Source organism: Pleurodeles waltl, unplaced genomic scaffold, assembly GCF_031143425.1.
Source record: "Pleurodeles waltl isolate 20211129_DDA unplaced genomic scaffold, aPleWal1.hap1.20221129 scaffold_120, whole genome shotgun sequence".
Taxonomy (NCBI): Eukaryota; Metazoa; Chordata; class Amphibia; order Caudata; family Salamandridae; genus Pleurodeles; species Pleurodeles waltl.
In genome coordinates, this window is record NW_027149826.1 from 57,645 (window position 1) to 80,550 (window position 22,906).

A 22,906-nucleotide genomic window follows, 5' to 3' on the forward strand; every position below is an offset into this window, starting at 1 on the left:
CCTCATAGGTCATTATACCCATGTTCTTTGAAACTCCGTCACAGAAATCTTGCCTGGTGTGCCAGGCTACCTGTGCCCCTCCATTATGCATGCCATTCAGGATGGTGGCTGTACAGCAAAGATTACTGTCTGCTGTTTCTTAGACACTACTAGTTGCCTAGGCAGAAAAATAGGCACCAATGCGCCATCTGGAACAGAACAACGACCCCAACACCACCGCCCTGCTCGACAACCTCGCCAACCTCGGCCTGAAGCCACTGGTGAACACTGCCACCCACATCGCCGGACACACACTCGACCCTATCTTCTCCGCCAGCAAACACATCTTCTTCAGCCACACCTCCGCTCTACACTGGACCGACCACAGCTGTGTCCACTTCACATTCCGACGCGAGACCCGCCACCTCCGCACTCAACCCATCCCTCGTCGACAGTGGAACAAGATCCCCGAAGAGCAACTCTTCTCCGCACTCGCCGCCAACCAACCCACCCTCACCACCGACCCCAACGACGCAGCCTTCAGCCTCACAAACTGGATCTCCAACTGCGCAGACAACCTTGCTCCCCTCAAATGCACGCATCGACAGACCAACACCATAAAACCTCTCTGGTTCTCTGACACCCTCAAAGAATCAAAGAAAACTTGTCGCACCCTCGAGAGGACCACATCGCTGACAACATGACCGCCCTCAAGAACGCTACCCGTGAACACCACCACCTGATCTGCGCTGCCAAAAGGAACTTTTTCACAGACAGACTGGACAAAAACAGCCACAACAGCAGAGAACTTTTCAGCATCGTCAAGGAGTTCTCCAACCCCAACGCCATCACGCCCTCACAGGATTTGTGCGAATCCCTCGCCACCTTCTTCCATCGCAAGATCAGCGACCTCCACGACAGCTTCGGACACCAGACCCAACCAAACATCACCGAACCCGCACCCCCGGCCTTCACCCTCAACAACTGGACCCACATCAACACTGAAGAAACCAAATCCATCATGAACTCTATCCACTCCGGCGCCCCTTCGGACCCCTGCCCTCACTTCATCTTTAATAAAGCCGACAACATCATCGCCCCGCACCTCCAGGCCGTCATCAACTCTTCTTTTTCTTCTGCTACCTTCCCCGAATGCTGGAAACACGCCGAAGTCAACGCCCTCCTAAAGAAACCTACGGCTGACCCGAGCGACCTGAAAAACTTCTGCCCCTTCTCTCTCCTGCCTTTCCCAGCCAAGGTAATAGAGAAGACCATCAACAAACAGCTGACCACCTTCCTGGAAAACAACAACCTGCTCGACCCTTCACAAACCGGATTCCGAACCAACCACAGCACGGAAACCGCCCTCATCTCAGTCACAGACGACATCAGAACCCTGATGGACAACGGTGAAACAGTCGCCCTCATCCTCCTCGACATCTCAGCTGCCTTCGACACCGTCTGTCACCGCATCCTAATCACCCGCCTCCGCTCCACCGGGATCCAAGGCCAGGCCCTGGACTGGATCGCCTCCTTCCTCTCAAACCGTTCCCAAAGAGTTTACCTCCCACCGTTTCGCTCAGACCCCACCGAGATCATCTGCGGCGTACCTCAAGGCTCATCGCTCAGCCCGACACTCTTCAATGTCTACATGAGCCCCCTCGCCAACATCGTACGCAAGCACGACATCATCATCACCTCCTACGCCGACGACACCCAACTTATACTCTCCCTCACCAAGGACCCCGCCAGCGCCAAGACCAACCTACAAGAGGGGATGAAGGACGTCGCAGCTTGGATGAGGCTTAGCCGCCTAAAGCTGAACTCTGACAAAACGGAAGTCCTCATCCTCGGCAACACCCAGTCCGCCTGGGACGACTCCTGATGGCCCACGGCCCTCGGCACCGCACCGACCCCCACAGACCACGCCCGCAACCTCGGCTTCATCTTGGACCCCCTTCTCACCATGACCAAGCAAGTCAACGCCGTGTCCTCCGCCTGCTTCCTCACCCTCCGCATGCTCCGCAAGATCTTCCGCTGGATCCCCGCCGACACTAGAAAAACCGTGACCCACGCCCTCGTCACGAGCCGCCTGGACTACGGCAACACCCTCTACGCTGGGACCACCGCCAAACTCCAAAATCACCTGCAACGCATTCAAAACGCCTCGGCCCGCCTCATTCTCGACGTACCCCGCAACAGCCACATCTCCGCACACCTGAGACACCTGCATTGGCTCCCAGTCAGCAAAAGGATCACCTTTCGACTTCTCAACCACGCACACAAAGCCCTCCACAACAAGGGACCGGAATACCTCAACCGACGCCTCAGCTTCTACGTCCCCACCCGCCTCCTCCGTTCCTCTGGCCTCGCGCTCGCTGCCGTCCCTCGCATCCGCCGCTCCACGGCAGGTGGGAGGTTTTTCTCCTTCCTGGCAGCCAAGACCTGGAACTCCCTCCCCACCAGCCTCAGGACCACCCAGGACCACTCCGCATTCCGGAGACTCCTAAAAACCTGGCTTTTCGAGCAGCAGTAACCCCCCCCCTTTACCCTAGCGCCTTGAGACCCGCACGGGTGAGTAGCGCGCTTTATAAATGTTAATGATTTGATTTGAATGTGGCCCTTAGGGTGCATGCCTGGATGAGGTCCATGGGTTCCTTTCCAGACCTTTCAGCATCAATTTTGGAATATTTCCTACTCCAGAGTGCCGGTTCTATATGTTTTGCCCAAGACACAGAAAAATCTTTTCAGACCACTGGAACCCCCCTCATTTTGGGGTGTGGTTCTCTTTTGGGACCACTTTGGCAAATTGTGGATATTTTCCTCAACCCCTTCGTACCCCTTACATGGTCTTTTGTCAGGGACAGTATGGATTTTATAAAACAAATTATGGGAAAGGAATTTAAAAACACTACCCAGATTTTGGTGACTATGGATATCCAATCCTTATATTACAACATCCCCCAGCATGGGGCCCGGAGAGTTGTTGAGAATGTCTTCGGATACAAGAGAAATACCCCATTGGGTTCCTACTTCGTTTCCCAACTCACGAAAATTAGTCTCAATAAAAACATTTTCCAGTTCTTAGATACTTTTTACTATCAAAAGAAGGGTGTTGCAATGGGAGCAGGAATAGCTCCGGTGTTGGTGAACCTGTACATGGATGACTATGAGAAAACACATTTGTTCAGCAACCACAATCCATTTGGGCCTAACAGTGGTTTCTGGGGCTGATACATAGATGATGTTTTTCTGATTTGGGATGGCAGTATCAATGAATGTCATGAGTTTGTTGGGTGGCTAAATTATTGCTTCCCAACATTCAATTTAGTGGAGCAGCTCCCACATCACATTCCTAAATCTCATGAATAAGACGAAGGGGGAGCGTTTTGTATACTTCTCTGTATAGAAAACCCGCAAGATAATTGATGATGGGTAACTCTAATGTGTCACTAACTGGAAGCTCAGAAAATAAATATACATTTCAGTAGGACTGTAGTAACTTTTAAACTTCATTCAATGGCATTGATTGTGAAATGTTATATATTTATTATAGTATCTCAGCTTTTATTGTATTGTGAAACAAAGAAAAACTCATAAGAGAAATCATAGGTAGCTCACTAAGCAATGTTAAGTCCCATTGCTTTGTGGTACCAGATTTGTGGCACCTGGTCTTATGAGCAAAAACATGTTCAAAGGATGCATTATAAATGTGGCTATATCTGTAATATTGTGCAGCTTCCTGATTCTTTATATCTGGCCTTTAGGTATTGTGCCTGCTCACATACCCTTACACTCACGTGTAGTAGTTAATTCATGCTGTGTGTGTTGTACTAACCCCCTCAAACCTCTTTAATGCCCATGTCCTGGATGTTAAGTGTAACAAGAGTCTCCTTTATTTTTCAGGAGCGAAAAATCCTTGACCAGCAAGGACACAGTAAGTTTAACCTTTTTTGTGGCAGAAACAAGTCAATGGTTGATAATTGGAGGCTGGAGGATTTAGCATTTACAATTACATTTTTATTAAAGAACAAATAACTGATATGAAAATCACCTACCTCACAAATACATGACACAGAGTAGCATCAAAAGACAGTGAGATACCGAATGAGCCGAAAAATGTCAACAGTTAAACACTGTAAACCAGATTTGAGGGGTGCCAAATGGTAAAGAGTTCCCATATAAGGCGTGGCATACACTAGAACAAGAGAAAGGTATGAAGCCTTACTGTAAAGACAAGCTTGGGCATTTAGACCCAAGAGTTCTTTGCAGTTTAAAAAAACCTGTCAGGTGCAAAGAACATTTAAGCCAGATATCAGATGTATTTTAACACAAATTACCCTCTTTCTGTGTAAAAATAGTTGCACTCATCCAATAAAGCGTGCAGTTTGCTAACAATGGACACAAATGATTTTTCCCTCTCATAGGACTTCCTTGTGGTAGTCATAGTAATGTGCAGCCATCCCCACCCTCCAGCAGGCCTATTACATGTTAGTCTGTTTTCCGTGTCCATGAAGGACAAAGCCTCCTCCCTCGCCACCTCCTGTTTTTTCATTACTCTTGGTGTCAGATAGGGAACACACTAGTTTCAGTTTTTTATTTTTTCAGTGTTGATTATGCAGCATACTTATTGTGTGTGCTTACCTTTGTGATGGGTTACGGAGTATCACGGGCTCTATCTGCCGCCGTGCTCCCTGTTCTTGTGCAGAGCTGGGGTGTGGAGAAGGATTTAGCTCGCTGAGAGTGAGCCATTCAAGAACCGTGAAGCAGAGCACGTTTAGGAGGAGAAGGAGGATTTACAAATATCCCAAACTAAGCACCAGCAGATGATCAATCGGCTGTGAATCCTGCACTTTTGAATTCACAAGGGAAAGGGGTGAAAATGCATCTGGATCACCATTTGGATACCTCCCCAAGAGGGACACGTGCAGGGAAAGAATTTTCAGGACATGTTAAGCCATATACAGGATGTGTTAGGATTTTAACAGAAATCGCAGGACAAAGAGGGTTATTATGCTCAGTGTAATGGTTCTCCTAATGAGTATCTCCTGCTTGATGATGTGATCAAGGACATGGGTCTATGGACTGGAAAGACATAGATAAACAAGATGTGCATAGATTCTTGAATAGCAGTACATTATTAAAAATGGATGAAAACTTTCCTCAAGTACCCAAAATTAATGTAATTCTTTCCTCCATGCCTTCATCTTCTTCACTGTCCTCAGAAGTCCTTCACTGTCCATGTCAGACCCATGGAGAAAAGGTTAATTCAGCTCGGAAATGAGCGCATGCTACTTCTAATTTTGAATTGTAAGCAAGTTCCTATGCTGCATATGCCCCCCAGGCTTCTTAAAGGATTTTGAAAAAATTTACATGACCGCATACAGGACAAAGAGAATCCTACTGATATAAAATGGAGACTCTACGACAATTGCTATTTCATGTAGCATTTGACAATCTATAGGCATCTACGTCTTTGGCTGGTGCAGCAAGGTGCAGAACTTTGTGGTTGAAACAATGGACGTTGAAGTCCAGTCAGAAGGCAATCGTTCAAAAACTGGAATTTTCAGGCCCCAGACTACCCGGAGAAGAACTGAAGGAGATGATTAAAATCAGTCAAGAAGAGAATATTTTGCAACCATTCAAGTTGTTTCATGGAAAAAAGAAAAACAGAAATTACAGGGACAACAAGAGAGTAAGTGCCCCTTTCAAGCACCGGCTCGAGGTCAGGGAACCACATTCAGCAACAAAACCTGACGATAGGGAAAGTCGTCCCAGAATGCAAGTCAGAATTGGCTCTCTGGAGGAGGAAACAAGACTTTGATTATTCCATCATCAACGGACAGAACATATTACAGATCAATGGGCTATTTTGATTGTTGAGGAGGGTTACAAGATCCTTTTTTCCAACAAGCCTCCAATGACAATGTTCCAGCATGCACCATTATCAAGAGGCATCATAAAAAGGGACTCCCTGTTCTCAAGGGTGCAAAAGATGATCATGAAGAAGTCTGTGGTTATGATTCCTCCCCATCAAGAAGGGTGAGGGTTTTATTCAATCTTGTTCTTGGTATACAAAGCAGAAGGGTCATTCCGTCCTGTGTTGGACCTGAATTCCCTCTTCAAATGTTTTAATCTAGAGCTGCTCTGGAAGATATCTCTGCAGTACATAACACCTTTCATCAACAAGGATGGCTACTTGGCTACACTAAACCCTTGTATCCACAGAGCCAGCATTTAGTCAGATTTGCAGAAAGACGTTGTCAATTTCAAGCCCTGCCTTTCTGTCTCTCCACATAACTTAGGACTTTCACCACTTGCAGTTCTGCAGCGTAAAGTAATATTTATATCTCAGTATCTGGATAACTGACTAATTTGTATTTCTATTCTTCCTACAGCACAAGAATCAGTGGCTATGATAACAACATTCCCCCAGGACATGGGGTCCAAACTGCTTTGCATAAAGGGGGGAGAGCTGATATGCACCAAATTTACAAAGATATGGAGCTGCTCTGCTATCTCCCTACCTGGCGCAATTGTGGCTGCCTAGCACCTTTCAGGCGATTTCCTCTTTGTATGTGTGCCTCAGAATGTAGAAAATATGCAAAAAGAAGTAGCAAGGAGAAATACTGTATTTCTCCTTGTTATGCTATCCTTGGGTAGGCACACAAACGTGGAGCAAACGCAGGTTAATGACTTTAGTAAATCTGGGTTTGTGCAGAATACATGGGTGGACGCATCCAAAGTCCCATGCTCCAAAGATGTAATGCCTCCCCAACCCAGGGAAATGCAAGGAAGCTCAATTAAGCAGGGCAGCGCGCAGTGCTGCTTTGTGTTACCTCGTAGGTAAAACTTGATGCAAAGCTATGCAAATATTGATTTGCATGGCTTTGCACTTAAGCACTTGCACCGCCTTGCATGACAGAAGGGATTCTCAAGTGTTTAGTTAAACTTGGCCTAGATATATATTGTACACACCATGGAGGCCTGTAAACCCAGGGCCTGGAGAGGTTTGTGCAGGTAAGGACTGAACTCTCCAGACAAGAGATGTATATTGCCAACATTCCTGAGAGCTGGAGTGGTAATACACATATACTGAAGGGAGAGGAACAGTGTATCCCTTGTGCACATCAAAGGCCTCTTTCATTCCAGGAAGAGTTACTAGTCAGTGGATTCCAGCCCCATTGCAGGAATATGGTGGGACTGATAAGGTTGGTACTGTGGACCAGGAAATCTTGATAGAGATGAAGGCCTCGTCCTTTGAACTTTTGTGAGGCATATTTTGGTGGAGGCTCACAGCCAGGTACGATCCTCGGTCACTCAGTGAGGTGAGGGGCCATCACCCACCAGCCAAAAACACTTGCACTCTGCCTGGAGCAGGATCCATTTACCTACCTGCCAAGACCAGTGGGCCCTGTGAGGAGGAGAAGAGAGCCTGGAGAGAACAAGGTCCAGGAGGGAGCAGAGTGTGAGATGCTCAGTCCAGTCTAGACCTGTGCTGCAAGACAGCCATCCGCTCTGTGGCTGAAGACAGTAACACTCGCCAGGCCTGTGAAGAAGTTGCAGACTGTTGCCCAGTACACTGATCCCATTGGTGCCATTGCCAGTGTCTGTGACTCCTGTGTGCCATCAGGAGGGCTCTGAGACTGTCGCAGCCATCACCTGTTGCCACTGAGACTGTTGGGGCCATTACCTGTTGCAGCTGAAACTGTTGGGCCTTTTACCTAGAAGATCCAACCGGGCTGGGTCCATTGCCTGTGATCTCCAGAAGCCAGGAGGGTGACAGAAAGATTGTTGGGGACTTGAGAAAAAGACCAGAAGCTGACATGCCTAATCGCTGTTACCTCACTAATTATCTGGGGAGAACCACAAAGAGGGACTCTAGGGTGGAAGAGTAATCTCATACTACTTCAATAACAAAAAAGTCTTCTCTTTTCTAACAAAGGGTACACCCCAGGGTCTTTCGACAATATTCCTAAGCTTTTGTAATGCCTTGTTTCTCATACCAATCAACACCTTACACATTCGTTCCTTTTCCTTAGTCTCATTTGCTTTGTCTAATGCTCACTGGTCCGGTGGTTACTTTATTTCATTCATACACTTATGCAAATATTTGAAATGATTCAAATCCAAAGAACCATTTTCCGGATATTGCAACTTTGGATCATGAATTTTTTTTAACCACAAACCTTTATCAATATTATATCAAACCTTTGTTGACATTTCTCAAGCTGGCGTTCCTTCAACTGGGTAGTGGCTATTTCTCGTCTAACTTACCTCTGGCTTCAAATGGGGGACTACTATTCACTTACCTTACTTTGGTAATTTCTCAATGCTGCAATTTTCTGTTCCGTTCTCCCATTTCCAATGCTGGTGAGAACACAGGTAAAATTCACCTATTATTCTTTTGTCTGTAAGTTTAACTTAATAACAAATAGTTCTCAATCACACCTGCTCATTATCTCTGTCCAACACTCATATCTGAAGGGCCTTGTACCTGTAGTAGACTTATTCATACTCCTTCTCCTTACCATTCATATGGCTTCCCCCAAGGGTCCTTACAGACCCGATTGCCCTTAATGTTATGGGGAAAGTTATTGGGGCCTACTTTGAAAGGAATTGAGGCACTTCTGACAATAGGGAAATAAATATGAAGCTATGAATGAAGTGCTGCTGGTGTGGCAGTGGAATGTATCAGGTTGGTACATAGGACTAGGGGACAACTTAGGAAGGACTTACAGGAGCAAAGAGTAGGAGCTGATGGACTTATAACCAAGCCCACCCACCTCTCCGGGATACAATGCCATAATTGTAGATGCAGGCAGGGTTCAGAGAGACACTTGGGACAGGCTGGACAAGCCGCGCTGAAGGGGTATCGCCAATGACTATACAGAGAAGATGATATGACTAGTAGATTGCTAGTGTGGATACTTAAACAGGAAACACATATTCCCCTTATACTAGCACTAAATAATACTGGTGGCACAGTGGCTACAACACAGGGAGTCATAAATAAGACACTAACCTGACATGGACAGGCCATTTATCGAACAGTGGGCTTTGTGCCCACTGAAGAATTGGTAAGATGATTTGTTTTTATTGAAATTCCATAGTTGTATGAATCCCCCTGGAAAGAAATAGATGAGGAAATTACTTAAGAAGAACTGAGGGAAGTGATAAAAATGAACCCAAAAGACAAAGCACCTGGGAGTGATGGATTCCTGACAGAGCTGTTACTGGAGACACTCCAGAACACTTGTCAGATAAGAGTCCTCCCTCTGAAATTAGAGAAGGTGTCATATGTATGATGCTTAAGCCTGGGTGTGATTCAATGGACCTATCAGCGTACCGCCCCTTGACTATGATGAATTCTGATACTAAAATATTATGCAGGGCATTAGCCAATAGACTGAGTTGGATAGATGTGGACATGGTACATGAAGATCAGTGCATGACAATAAATATCAGACAACTAACACATGTGATGCATTCTGTCAAGAAAACAGATGTGGAAATGATGTTGGTTTCAGTGGACTTGGAGAAGGCCTGTGACATGTTGAACTGGTCCTATCTGACAGAAATATTCTCAATAGAATGGGTCTTGGTCCAGTCTTCTGTAACTAGATGAAATTACTCTACACAAGATTGATGGCTCGAGTACGCAGTGACAGGTATCAGGTAGCTGGGAGGTGGCATCTAGAGCCTCTGAAGATCGGATGTCAGGCAGAATTGGTGGAATGGGGGATAAATGCTGGAGATGTAATCCACATAACCTCTTTCTATGCAGACGATGTATTATTTTATTTTTGACTCCCCAGAAATTATGTAGCCCACTGCATATTTTGTTTAGAAAGGTTTGGCGAGGTCTCTGGGTTAAAAATAAAGAAGAGACTTTTTTTCCTGTTAGGATTGCTGGCCGAATGTCCACTAGAAGGGCTGCCAGACCTGGGTTTAAGATGGGAGATGGACATGCTTCAGAATTTGAGAATCGTGGTAGCACACACAACCAGAAAAGCAATATCACTACATCATGGGGAGGGTTCTGAGAAGACTTGAGGCATTGGTGAAATTCTGGGCTTCCTTTCCTTTTTCATACCTAGGTCAGGTATCATGGCAAAAATGGTCTTCCATAAAGAAGGCTTTATGTACTTCAGAATTCGTTCTGCTGATCGACACATGTCACAATGTACACCTTGATCAGATGATTGGTTTCTCTAGTATGGGTTGGAAAGAGAAACAGAGTGGTGCTGGATGTCTGAAAAATGAACCTATAGTGGAGAGGTCTTGGACTCCAGGAAATGGATATAGATACTGAGATTCAGCATTCCACCAGTTGACTAACGGATGAAGACAACAGAGGTAAATGCTTGATGGAAGGGGTATGTGGGGAGGTCGCCCTACAGGAATTGCTTTTGAGAGGTAGTCACATCCAAGGGGAATACCCATACATAGTGAGTCAGACTGGTAATATATGGGAAAGAATTATCAAGTGGGTACTTTAATGTCTCCCCTTTGCAAAGGACTTAGATATTTGGTCAATAGAGTTATTAAGGAGAATAAAGGGGGTTATTACAGTGGCAGCGTCTAGCCGGGGGTTGTAATAACCTGGGAGACCTGTACCCTAGTGATGCCTTTCTTGTGTTCTAAAAGACAAAAGAAGTGATGTGGGGCCTGATCACTTTCTACAATATTCTAAACTGTCCGAGGGAAATTTGACCAAGACTCCCCTATAATCCAACAACTATGAAAACCTTGGAAGCTAGGTTGCAGATCGGCTTCTGTCATCAGGAAGTGACATACCTGTATACATGTATTAAGGCAGATAAACCTAAACTGGTGTCTGGAGATAGAGGGGCCTGGGAAGCTGACACAGAGGAGTACATAAGCAATAAAGAATGGCATATGGCATGTGCACAGGTGAAAGAGATATTTGGGGAATGCGAGATTCAAATTGATAAAATGTAACTTCCTGCACCACACCTACCTAAATCCGATTACACTAAGTAAAATTTACCCAGGGAGGTCATCTTGGTTCCCAAAATGTGGCGCAGTGGTTCTACCTTCCTGCATCTGAGTTGGTTGTATTCACTGGTGGGCCCTTTCTGGGCGGAGGTATTTGCCAACTTGGCAGTTGTGACAGGTATATCGCTGCAACTTACCCCAATGCAAGGCCTGTTGAGGATAATTCCAAAAGTGCAGATTTAAAAAGATGCAACATAATTTCTTCAGACTAGCACTGGCATTGTCCCCACTATAGTTTTCTGGATTAAGGATGCACATGAGTGGGAATTAGAGGAAGAAGCACATACTAAATCGATGAGAAATGAGCAAAGGTAGCAGAAATCCTGGAGTTGTGGGCAGAGGTGTTGGACACTGACTATCCAAGAGAAGAGTTTGACATATAAGAACAAATATCAACAAGGAACCCAGGCACAGCCTATAAAGGGAATGATTATTGCTACACACGCACATGGGACACACCAGAATTCACCTGCTGGCAGGGCAATGTCATAAGATGCTACCTTAAGACAGAACTGAGGCCCAGATTTATACTCTGTTTGCTCTGAATTAGTGTCATTTTTTTATGCGAATTCAGCACAAACTTAACTCCATATTTATATTTTGACGCTAGACTAGTCTAACGCCAAAATATTGGCATTAGAGTCATTTTTTGGATGCAGGAACCCACCTTGCGTCAACGAGATGCAGGGTAGGCGTTCCCATCCAAAAATGACTCTGAGGCCTTAGCGCCTTATTTATCCTCCTTTGCGCAAATGGTGCACGGGAGGGAGGCGGGCCTAAATAATGGTGCTAAGCCTGCTTAGTGCCTTTATTTAATGCCTGGGTCAGGGCAGGCATTAGGGGTTCTGTGGACCCATTTCCATGGTCAGACACCATGGAAAGAGCCCACAGATGCCCTCCCCAAGCCCCAGGAACACCCTCACCCACACCAGAAGGACAACAGAGGATTGGGGACCTCATCCCAGGTAAGTATAGATAAGTAAAGGTAAGTATTTTAATTTTTTTTCAAAGGCTATTGGGGGCCCTGAAATGGGCCCCCCTACATGGCACTGGGTGCAGTGGCAATGCCAAGGGGACCCTTGTCACCTGTGCTGGCCATTGGGGTGGCGGGAATGACTGCTGTCTTTTCCAAGACAGGAGTCGTGTGGTATGGATGTTTTTTTTTCAAGAAATGACACCCTTTGCGCCGGATTGCGCCATTCTATGAATATGGCGCCCGGCTGGCGTACTGGAATGGTGCAAGCTGGCCCTATATATTTTGAGCAAAACTGCGCACAGGCAGTTGTGCATCAAAAAGTATAAATCTGGGCCTGAATGCAGAAATCCTCACTGTAACATAGTGGAAATGTGCTGGTATTGTGAAGGGGACAAAAACGTGATACATCTATGTATCATGAAGACTGCGAAGGTGGGATTACCTGTATTTGTTATTTATGGTCCAAATGTACCATGTTATATGAAACTTTCATTTAAAAAAATGTTTTTAAAAAGTGGTGTACAACTCAAGAATCCACATTGTCATGCTCACACAATCATCTATTCTACCTCATGTGTTCATTAATTTAAAATACCATATTTAATACTAGAGTGTAATATTATTCTTATCCACCAGGGAACGACTATATCATATGCATATAAGCTATTTAGCATAGTCCACCATATCCTATCTATGACACCCAAAACCATATGGAGGAGGTTCATCATCTTCAACCTATTGCATATATGGAAGTCAGTGACAGAGCTTTTGGCTACTTGCAGTATTGTCTTTTTTGCATTTACAGTCTTCAAACACTGAACCTTCCAAGACCCAGTTGGACTTTCCTGAAGCTCAAGTTTTACCTCATTATGAACCCATATCTGCAGCCATCTTGTAGGATTTACTTGAGGGTTCATATTGGCCGGAACACTAAATATATGTCTTCGATATATAACGGAACACAAGGCCATATTTCATTGAAGATGCTTATCTACTATCAACGACTTTCAATCCCCATCTTCCATATTAGACCCGAGACCTGTCACATTTCAGGAAAGCAACTTATTGTAATTGTCTTCAGATGCAAATATCTAAGTTACATTACCCAGGACTCAAGGAATGCAATAGCTCATTAAGGGGATTGTGAGGCAGAGTGCAAAAGGTCCTGAGTGGAAGAAAGGTAATACAGGAATGTTCTCATGTATTTAATGCATATGACTAATCTGCAGTGCTATGATACACAATTGATCTAGAGACTGCTGCATGTGGCTATCATAGCCACTCCATCCTAAATAGACTTTTGTGGGTAACTGGGGTACATTAGGTTTATATTGTACAGAGATTTATCTAAGGGTTATGCTACAGTGCATTAAGTGAACTACAGTTAATTATGCTCCTTTCCTTTGTGTGTATTTAATATTCCATTATCATTTTTCTCTTTCTCTGTAGACCAGCAGACCGCATGCGAACGGTAAGGTATTTCAGAAGCATCATACTTAATTTTGCATTCAAATATCTTACTGGCCCATATCCTATGTTTATGTATGATTTTTAGACTTTACTCTCAGACCCCTTTATACACAGCATAATTGTTCACCTGATATTGCCATCCTTAAAATGTGCAGTGCCAACGTATGAATGAATGGAGATTTCAAGAAGTTGGCAGATGTAGGCACCTGCCAAAAAGCAACAGATAATCTATCTGTTAACCTTGGATTTTGCCTACACCGTTTATAGGTGGGCGAACCACCAGGTTTCCTGCAGAGGAGCATCAGCTGGCTTTGGCTTTTGACAATTTTGACCAACTGCTTGTCCTCCACGGAGCCCTCACAGTCACACTCTCCTGAATGAAAAAAATGAGCTACAGAGCAGCTTTCATCTAAACAATGATTCCTAACTGAAAATAATTGTTGAATTAACTTGTTTGTTTTTTCAAGACCTGTGTGCAGAGTATATCTGCGCTCACATATTGGTATTTATTGTTTCCCTGAGCTATGCTCTAACTCTTAACACTTAAGACGTTCTAACATTGAACACTGCCTTATTTCAGTGCCTAGCCTCTATCCACTACTTACTCTGGCTCTCTGATTTTTTGTCATCACTGCCTGTGCCACGACCCATTAAATTAGCATTTTATTTTCATTTTCCCACATTCCTGTCATGAATGTCAGTTTATCAAAAGGTCAGAATGGCAAATGTGGCATCACATGCCCTTTGGCTCCTAATGACATCACAGAGTTCATTTCTTATCCATCGCTTACCCCATCAAACTTTGTGTCATCAGTAGAAGCTGCTACCCCTATTTTAGACCAGTCATCCATTATAGTGATCTTCCCCCAAACCTTTTGGCTATGTCCCTCCTGTTGCTAAAGATGTCTTTTTGTTTGCTTTAGCACCCGGTGCACTTTACCACTGCTAACCAGTCCTAAAGTCTTTGTGCTCACACCTTTAAGCTTTATAAAATTGTCCTACACCTGATTGGCGCATATAATTGACATATGTCTGTTGTAAAGCGGTACAATATGTACCTGGGGCCTGTAATTTAAATTCTACTAGTGGACCTGCAGTACTGGTTGTGCCACCCACATAAGTAGCCCCTAACCATGTCTCAGGCCTGCCACTGCAGGGCCTGTGTGTGCAGTTTCACTGCCACTTCGTCTTGGCATTCAAAAGTGATTGCCAAGCCTTAAACTCCCCCTTTTCTACATATAAGTCACCCCTAAAGTAGGCCCTAGGCCCTAGGTCATAGGGCATAGGGCAGAGTGCTATGTAGATGAAAGGCACTTATTGTGCCACCCACTTAAGTAGCATTTAAAACATGTTTGAAGCCCACCATTGCAGGCTACGTGCAGTTTTTTCCAATTCAACCTTTGCAGGCCATACCCCTCCCAAATTTGTTTTTCACTACTGTGAGACCTACCTTTCTCGTGGGATAACATTAGCTTGCCTTATTACGTTTAATAAGTGCTAAGGTTTGACTGGGAACAGGTAGAAAAGGCATGTTTGGTTTTTAAAAAATGTAATTCAAAATCCCCTTTAAAGATACATTTAGATTTTAAGTCACAATTCTGAAAAAGCTACTTTTAGAAAGTTGGAATTTTCTTGTGTTAACCATTTAGTGCCTACAGCCAGTTTCACATGTCTATGAATAGAGTGGCTGTTTGCCTCTGTGTATTCCTCCCTGGAAGTGAGCTAAAGGGGACTAGGTGTTGGCACAATGGGTCATCCAGCCAGGATGGAAGAGGTGGAGCTGTTCCCTGCACCTCTTACATTTTGAGAGGGCTGCTTCTAGCTAAAGCACAAAGAACTTGACATCAGTCTTTTGTCACTGTAGACCTCTTGGAGCCTGCTGCACAGGGCAGGAATGAATTTGCAGAACCAGAAGTGGTTAGAAAACTAGATGTTTCTCCCACTGCAATGGCTGGCACTAGATAAATATTGGATTCTCAGACCAACTCTTTAGTATACTTCTGGAAGACTCTCAAAAGGCCTTCCTTGTCCGTCAGAGGACTGTCCTACTGCTTGAGACCTGATTTGTACCTCATGTACAAAGCACCTGCTTTATGCTTTGTAACTTTGGGATAGGCTATGCTATGGTTGCCCGTGTAAGCTGATGACTACTTCTTATTTAAGGAGTACCGCAGCACAATAGTGTAGTCTAGCAGTATAAGGACATTTTTAAAGCTCACTCTCTTATTGTTTTTTTAATTGATTTTACAGTGGTTTGTTTCTGAACTGTGTTGGGTGCCACTTTTAGCTGCTGAATCTTGGACTTGAATTTGTACTGTGTTGGGGGAAGGGGTCTTCTAAGTGGTTTGTGTTTTGCGAGGCACTGATTTTCGCCTGCAGCATGGCCATTTTTTCTTGCCAGGGTAAATTAGTGGCACTATTTTGGGACAGGCTGAACTCTAGTCGCCTGTGTAAGCTGATGACTGCTCCATATTTAAGGAACACTGCAGCACCAATAAGTACTCAACCACATCCTGTTCACGACCAGCCATGCTGCCCATGAGCGCATCATTGGGCCAGATTACACTAGGTTTTCAGTGCAGGAGTTAAAAACTCTGAGGCTCCCTCTGTGCTGTCCTGTGGAGCTGGAGGAAGGGTACTGTTTGGGCAATGTTACCTGTTCTCACTGTCACACCAATATTCATTTGCAGAACTTAGATGGGCAGCCAGCAATGTAAGGCCTTAGTCTGAGAAGTAAGCTAAGGGTTAGACCAGTTCAGGGGAGAGTAATATCCAAGGTGCTAATCAATGTCTGCTCTTTACATAAGCATGTATTCGACATCTTTGACCTCATGAACAGTGCACATTTGGAAGAGCTCTTCATGACTGAGACCTGGCTTAATACCTCCTTGGCCCCTGATATTACTTTAGTGATTCTAGAGGGTTACTCTCTGATAGATCTGGACAAAACACATAAAAAGGGCAGTGGAGTTGTGATTGCCTTTAAACATTCACTACATTGCTCCACCTTCGAGCCACTCAGTATCCTGGAAATTTAGAGGTTGAGGGTTCCATGTGGTAGTCTCAGCTAAACTGTCTCTGACTGGTGCTTTGATCTGTAGCCTGCTGGATTACCCTGGTAATTTTGTCAAGCTACTTGACTCAGCACTGGTTCCTCTTGCAGTACAGTTTGCTAATTTCACTATGATTGGGAATTTCAACCTCCATTCTCATAATCCCAGCGATACGCTGATTGCTTCCTCAGTGGGCACAACGGCCTCACTCAATCTAGCCCAGCTGGTAAAATTTCCCACATCAGCTGCCCATATCATAGAGCTGGTTTACTCAAAAAGTCCTGTCATGGTTAACCCGCTGGAGGAAGTACCATGGTCTGATCACTTTTTAATTCTGCCCAGATGGAGGTTTAAGAACATCAGCCAACAACTCACTCCTGAAGTTCGGTCGTCCTTCTGTAATTGAAATAAAGTTAAGGTTAATGATTGGGCAGGGTTAGTAGCCAGGATAGTCCCTTCCCCTTAATCAACAATGTTGACTCCAGTGTGGAGGCAGTTAATAGCTGGTTGGGTAGGTCTGCCAAGGCTCTGGCTCCATGCTAGCAGAAGACAGAGAGGCAGAGAGAGGCTTTGGCTCCATGGTTCTCCCCCTCGTTGGCCGCATAAAGGAGAGCATGCAAAAAGCTGAAGAGAGGCTGGTGTAAAGATTACACTTCAATCAGGAAAATCAGACATAAAAATTCTCTTAAGATCTATCATGTATCTATTAAAGCAGCTCAGATTTCTCAATGCGCTGACAACATTAGTACTGCAGCTGGTAGCTCTTGTGCTACCTTCCAGGTGGTAAGATCGTTCTCCAGTATTGGGGTATCTTTCATAGATTCACATGCTTTAATCATTCCCCGTCGTCGAAGTGGGAGTCCCACGGTACATAGAAAGCAATAAATAGAGAAAAACTTTTTTTTTTTTTTTCCATTGAAGTCAATAGGAAAAAACACCTTCAATTGTAGAACTATCAGCCTCTTTAGAAAGAGCCCACATTTCAGCCAATCAGGCGTGACCACCCCTTTAGAACCCTCAGCACAGAGGCTCAGTCTCTCAGATTTTCTACTGCACGTCGTGTGTAAGGGAGTCTCCCTGAGCTCAGAGAAATTCTTGGAAGTTTTACTTGACTTTTTCTACAGAAGTTTTTCCATCATGTCTACAAGAAAAGGTCTGTTTAGGCCTTGTGGTACCTGTGGAAAATTGAGACTTCACTGTGAGGATCCTCACAAGGAATGTATCTACTGCTTACATCCAGAGCATAAGGTCAAGGACTGTAAGATCTGCAGGACCTTTCCCAACAAGACTCTGAGGGACAGAGAAGCCAGGCTCCTACTTTGGCTCCAGAAAAGAAAGGCAAGGGAAGCTCTTTCTGAGGAGGAGAGTGACACTTCTGTCACCTCAAAGAAAAGGAAGAGACCGGTGGAGAGCCTATTCCCTACAAGCAGTAAATCAGCTAAGAAGCTGCATGCTTTTAAGGACAAGCCAGAGGATCTACCTTCAACATCCAAGGTAGCATGTGGCAAGGTTCACTCAGAGCCATCCAACCCTGCTGCTTCATCAAAGAAGCTTAAAAGGCCTTCAAGCTCACTGCCTCCGTCGACATCCAGAAAATCTACACCGTCGACGAGCGCTCCGTCGACGACAGGTCTTCCTTCGACGACGACTACAGTGACGGCCACGTTTACGGCTCCTCCATCACCGATGATAGTAACTTCGTCTCCGCTATCATCTACGACGATAACGTCGGTGAGTCTGAAGTATGGTCCGTCGTCGTCGCAAATAAAGAAGCCGTCGACGGGTAAGAAGCTGAAATCTTTGCCGTCGACGCATTCATCGACGAGAAAATTCAGAAGATCACCGTCGGTTTCACCGACGAAAATACCGACGACGCACCTGTCGACGACAACCCCGTCGACGGCAACCCCGTCGACGGATGGCGTAGCAATATTGACTTCGTCGACGACACCTTCGTCGACACTGGCAGCACCGATGCCGACTACACCGACCACGGCTCCGTTGACGCCTACACAGTCGACGAGAACACCATCGACGAGTGCTCCGTCGACGGCAGCTCCGTCGACGACTCATTATCCTCACTTTGGAACATCTCCTTATTTACCGCAGAGAATTTTACCTGTAAAGAGCAAGTCTTCTTTATTGCTTCCATCTCATACATCGCCCAGCAAGGTTGCACCAATTCCTCCGCAGCATCTATTTGCTGATGATGATGATGACGGTGATGTTTATTCTGATGACGGCTTTTTTCCGGTGGCACGTAGTCCATCTGAACTACGCATTAAGTGCCAAGAGGAGGATGAGGAGGAGGATCTTCAGCCTTATTCGGACCAGCAGGATCAAAGTCATCTACAACAACAAGAGCAGACAGTCCAGATGCCGGTCTCGTTGATAAACAACCTTCAACAGATGATGCAAGATTATTATTCGAGATTTCCTCCAGCTGGTTCTTCTACACCGGTACAACCTCCACAGACGCCAGTGTCCACTCCGGCTGGACCTTCAGAATTTCTGGGCCCTACCACAGCACCTTCATCGGTTCAGGGTATTGCTTCACCTTCATCCGTGGAGGAGCAAGAAGAAGGGGAGATACAAGACTCGGATTCTCTCATTCCGGAGTGGGATGACTATCAAATCCAAACTCCATCTCCGTCTACACCACCGCCAGTGGACTCTCCACCGCAGGACATTGGGAGTTTCCATAGTGTCATGGAAAGAGCTGCGAAAAGATTCCAGCTGCCAATCACTTCGAAACAGTCGGACTGTTTTCTTTATGATTTTAAAGAGGACACTGGGAAATCGGTAAGGGCCATACCCATTGTTGATTTCATTTGGGAGGAGGGCCTAAAGGTAATGCAGACTCCGTCCTCCATTCCTGCAGTCTTACCGAGACTAGAGAAGAAGTATAAGGCACCAGACAACTCCCCAGCATGTTTGATCAGCCATCCTAAACCGGATTCGGTTATTTCGCAGGCAGCTCAGAGGAGGTCCAGGAATCCATCGGCATCTCTGACTGCCCCCCCAGACAAGGAAGGACGTCGTTTGGACTCCATAGGCAAGAAGTTTTCAACTATGGCTGCCACCACTGTGAGAGCAGCTAACTCTCTAGCAATACTGGGGAGATACGATCGCCAGATGTGGTCTGACATGTCACAATTCATAGATATGTTACCTGAGAGCAGTAGAGTGGAAGCACGTAGAATTCTGCAGGAAGGAGAAAGAATTTCGGCTGAAATCATAGACTCTGCAATTGATGTTTCCTCTACAGGACTTCGACAGTTGGCCGGGGCGGCCGTACTCAGAAGACAGGGGTGGCTTAAGGCTACCTCGTTTAGGCCTGAAGTTCAATTGAAGATTCTGGACATGCCGTATGATGGCGAGCTTTTGTTTGGCAAGCATGTTGATGATGCATTACAGTCGATTAAGGCAGACCCTGAGACAGCCAGATCATTAGCAACGCTGCAGTACAAGAGGCAACCCTTTCGGGGAGCGAGAGGGAGAGGAACCTTTTCATATAGAGGAGGCTCTCAACAATATCGTCATTACTCCTCTTACCAAGGTCAATTTCGTTCAACCTTTGGCCAGCAACAACCGCATTCCTTTCGTCAGCAGTCATCCGCTCGCTTCAGGCAACAAACGAGAGGAAAGTCGGCTTTCAGGGCCAAAGAAACAGCAAGAAAGCAGTGACCCTCATCAAGTGTCTGCACCCAGCCCCTATATCAACACTCTTATAGGGGGCAGAATTTCCAAATTTCTACACCAGTGGTCCAGAATAACTACAGACAAATGGGTATTGGATATTATCAACTGGGGGCATACACTAGAATTCAACCAACCTCCCCCTCAAGTACCACCAAGAGGTCCCCCGCCAGCCCATCTCAACGAGCTTATGGAACAGATTGCCATTTTAATGAGGAAGGGAGCAATAGAGATCGTATCAAAGAGCCAGAGGGGAACAGGTTTTTACTCCCGTTTCTTCCTTATCCGGAAGAAGACCGGGGACTGGAGGCCTATTCTAGACCTTCGCTCGCTCAACAAATACCTCAAGAAACAATCTTTTTGCATGATCTCTCTTCAAGACGTCCTGCGCCTGCTCAACCGAGGGGATTTTATGACATCGTTAGATCTTCAGGACGCATATTTCCACTTTCCTATTCACCCCAGTCATCGGAAGTTCTTGCGGTTCAGGGTTGCAGGCATTCATTTCCAGTTCAGAGTGTTGCCTTTTGGCCTCAGGTCGGCCCCAAGAGTGTTCACCAAGGTTTTGGCGCCAGTGGCGGCCCACCTCAGGCAATTAGGGGTACAGGTGTTCCCGTACTTAGACGACTGGCTAATAAAGGCACGTACAACATCGAAGGCTGCCAGAGACACGGAGACATGTCTCTCCCTTTTCGGAGCTTTGGGCTTGACAGTCAATTATCCCAAGTCTCACCTAGAGCCTACCCAGAACATCACGTTTCTAGGAGCCATCTTGGACACTGTGAAAGCAAAAGCTTTTGCTTCGCAGGACAGAAGAAAGAAACTTCGAGACTTAGCAACACGTCTCAGCAAAAGAAAGTCCGCTTCAGTGCGGACCTACAAGTCTTTTCTGGGGATCCTATCGTCTTGCATTCCATTGATACAGAACTGTTGTCTGCACATGAGGACTCTTCAACAACAATTAGACAATCAATGGAAGCAGATAGAAGGCGCTTTCGACGATGTAATTCGAATAACCCCTTCAGCAAAGCAGGCTTTCAGATGGTGGAAGGAAACTCCCCTCGTTTCCGACGGTCTGTCATTTCTGAAAGACAGGACCATACACGTAGTAACAACAGATGCATCCCTAGAGGGATGGGGTGCTCATTTGCAGGATCTTTCCGTAAGGGGAAAATGGTCCACTCAAGAATCAACTCTCCACATAAATGTATTGGAGTTGAGAGCGGTTGCTTTGGCACTCAAATCCTTCCTCACGAACATCAGAGATTCTTCAGTTTTGATAAGAACAGACAACACCACGGTCATGCATTACATCAACAAGCAGGGAGGCACAAGATCTCGAGCATTATCTCTGGAGGCGCAGAAACTGTGGCATTGGGTAATTCGGCATCGAATTTCCATCAGGGCAGAACATCTCCCAGGGATCACCAACACCTGGGCAGATGCCCTAAACAGGACTCGAACCAGCTGTCACGAGTGGGAACTCAATCAGTCAGTTCTCGACAGTCTCTTTCGTCGTTGGGGCAAACCCAGTCTAGATCTGTTCGCGACCAGAGACAACAAGAAATGCCAACACTTCGCAAGCTGGCGTCCGCAGAGGGGATCAAAGGGGAATGCGTTTTTGATCAGATGGTCAGGGATTTATGCATACGCTTTTCCCCCGCTTCCACTCATCCCGAGGCTTCTGCAAAAGATGAAGAGGGAACAATGCAGGATTCTACTAATCGCTCCCAGATGGCCACGCCAGTTCTGGTTCACAGAACTTCTATTACTTTCGGAACAACCTCACATTCGGCTGAAGGCAATACCGGATTTGTTAACAATGAGCCAGGGTCAGGTTCGTCATCCCAACCCGACATCTCTTCGTTTATCAGCCTGGCTCCTGAATTCTATGAATTTGATGGATTAAATATCCCTCCGGATTGCAGAGAGGTGCTTGCCTGCGCCAGAGCTCAGTCTACAAACCGAACATACAAGTTCAAGTGGAAGAGGTTTTGCTTATGGTGCTCAACTTCCAATGTTCACCCTCTAACGTCATCTCCTGAACAAATTTTGCCATATTTATTGCATTTGGCTAAATCCGGTTTTTCACATTAATCTATTAAGGTGCATCTGGCGGCCATATTCCGTTTCCGACGGACGTCTCAGTCACCTTCATTATGGTCGTCCAGAATAATAAAACAATTTCTTAAAGGTTTATTTAGGATGTTTCCACCAGTTCATCGTCCTGCACCGCAATGGCATTTGAACATTGTGCTCTTCCAATTAATGAAACATCCGTTCGAACCCATTCATAAAGTGGATCTCAAGTTAATCTCTTTTAAAACAGCCCTACTTCTAGCCTTGACGTCGGCAAAGAGAGTCAGCGATATCCAAGCCTTCACAATTTCTCCACCTTTCCTCCAATTCAAGCCAGAGGTGGTCATTTTGAGAACTAATCCAAAGTTTATACCTAAAGTCCCATCATCTTTTCACCTAAATGAACCGGTGATTCTCAGAATTTTTTTTCCAAATCCACAAACAGCAGCGGAACGAGCTCTACATTCTTTAGACATTAAACGCTGTTTAAAATTTTATATTCAAAGGACAAGCGGCTTCCGTAAATCTGAACAATTATTTATCAGCTATGGAAAGTTCAATAAGGGTAAAGCAGTCACTAAACAGAGTATAGCGCACTGGATCTCTTCCGCCATACAGTTGTGCCACC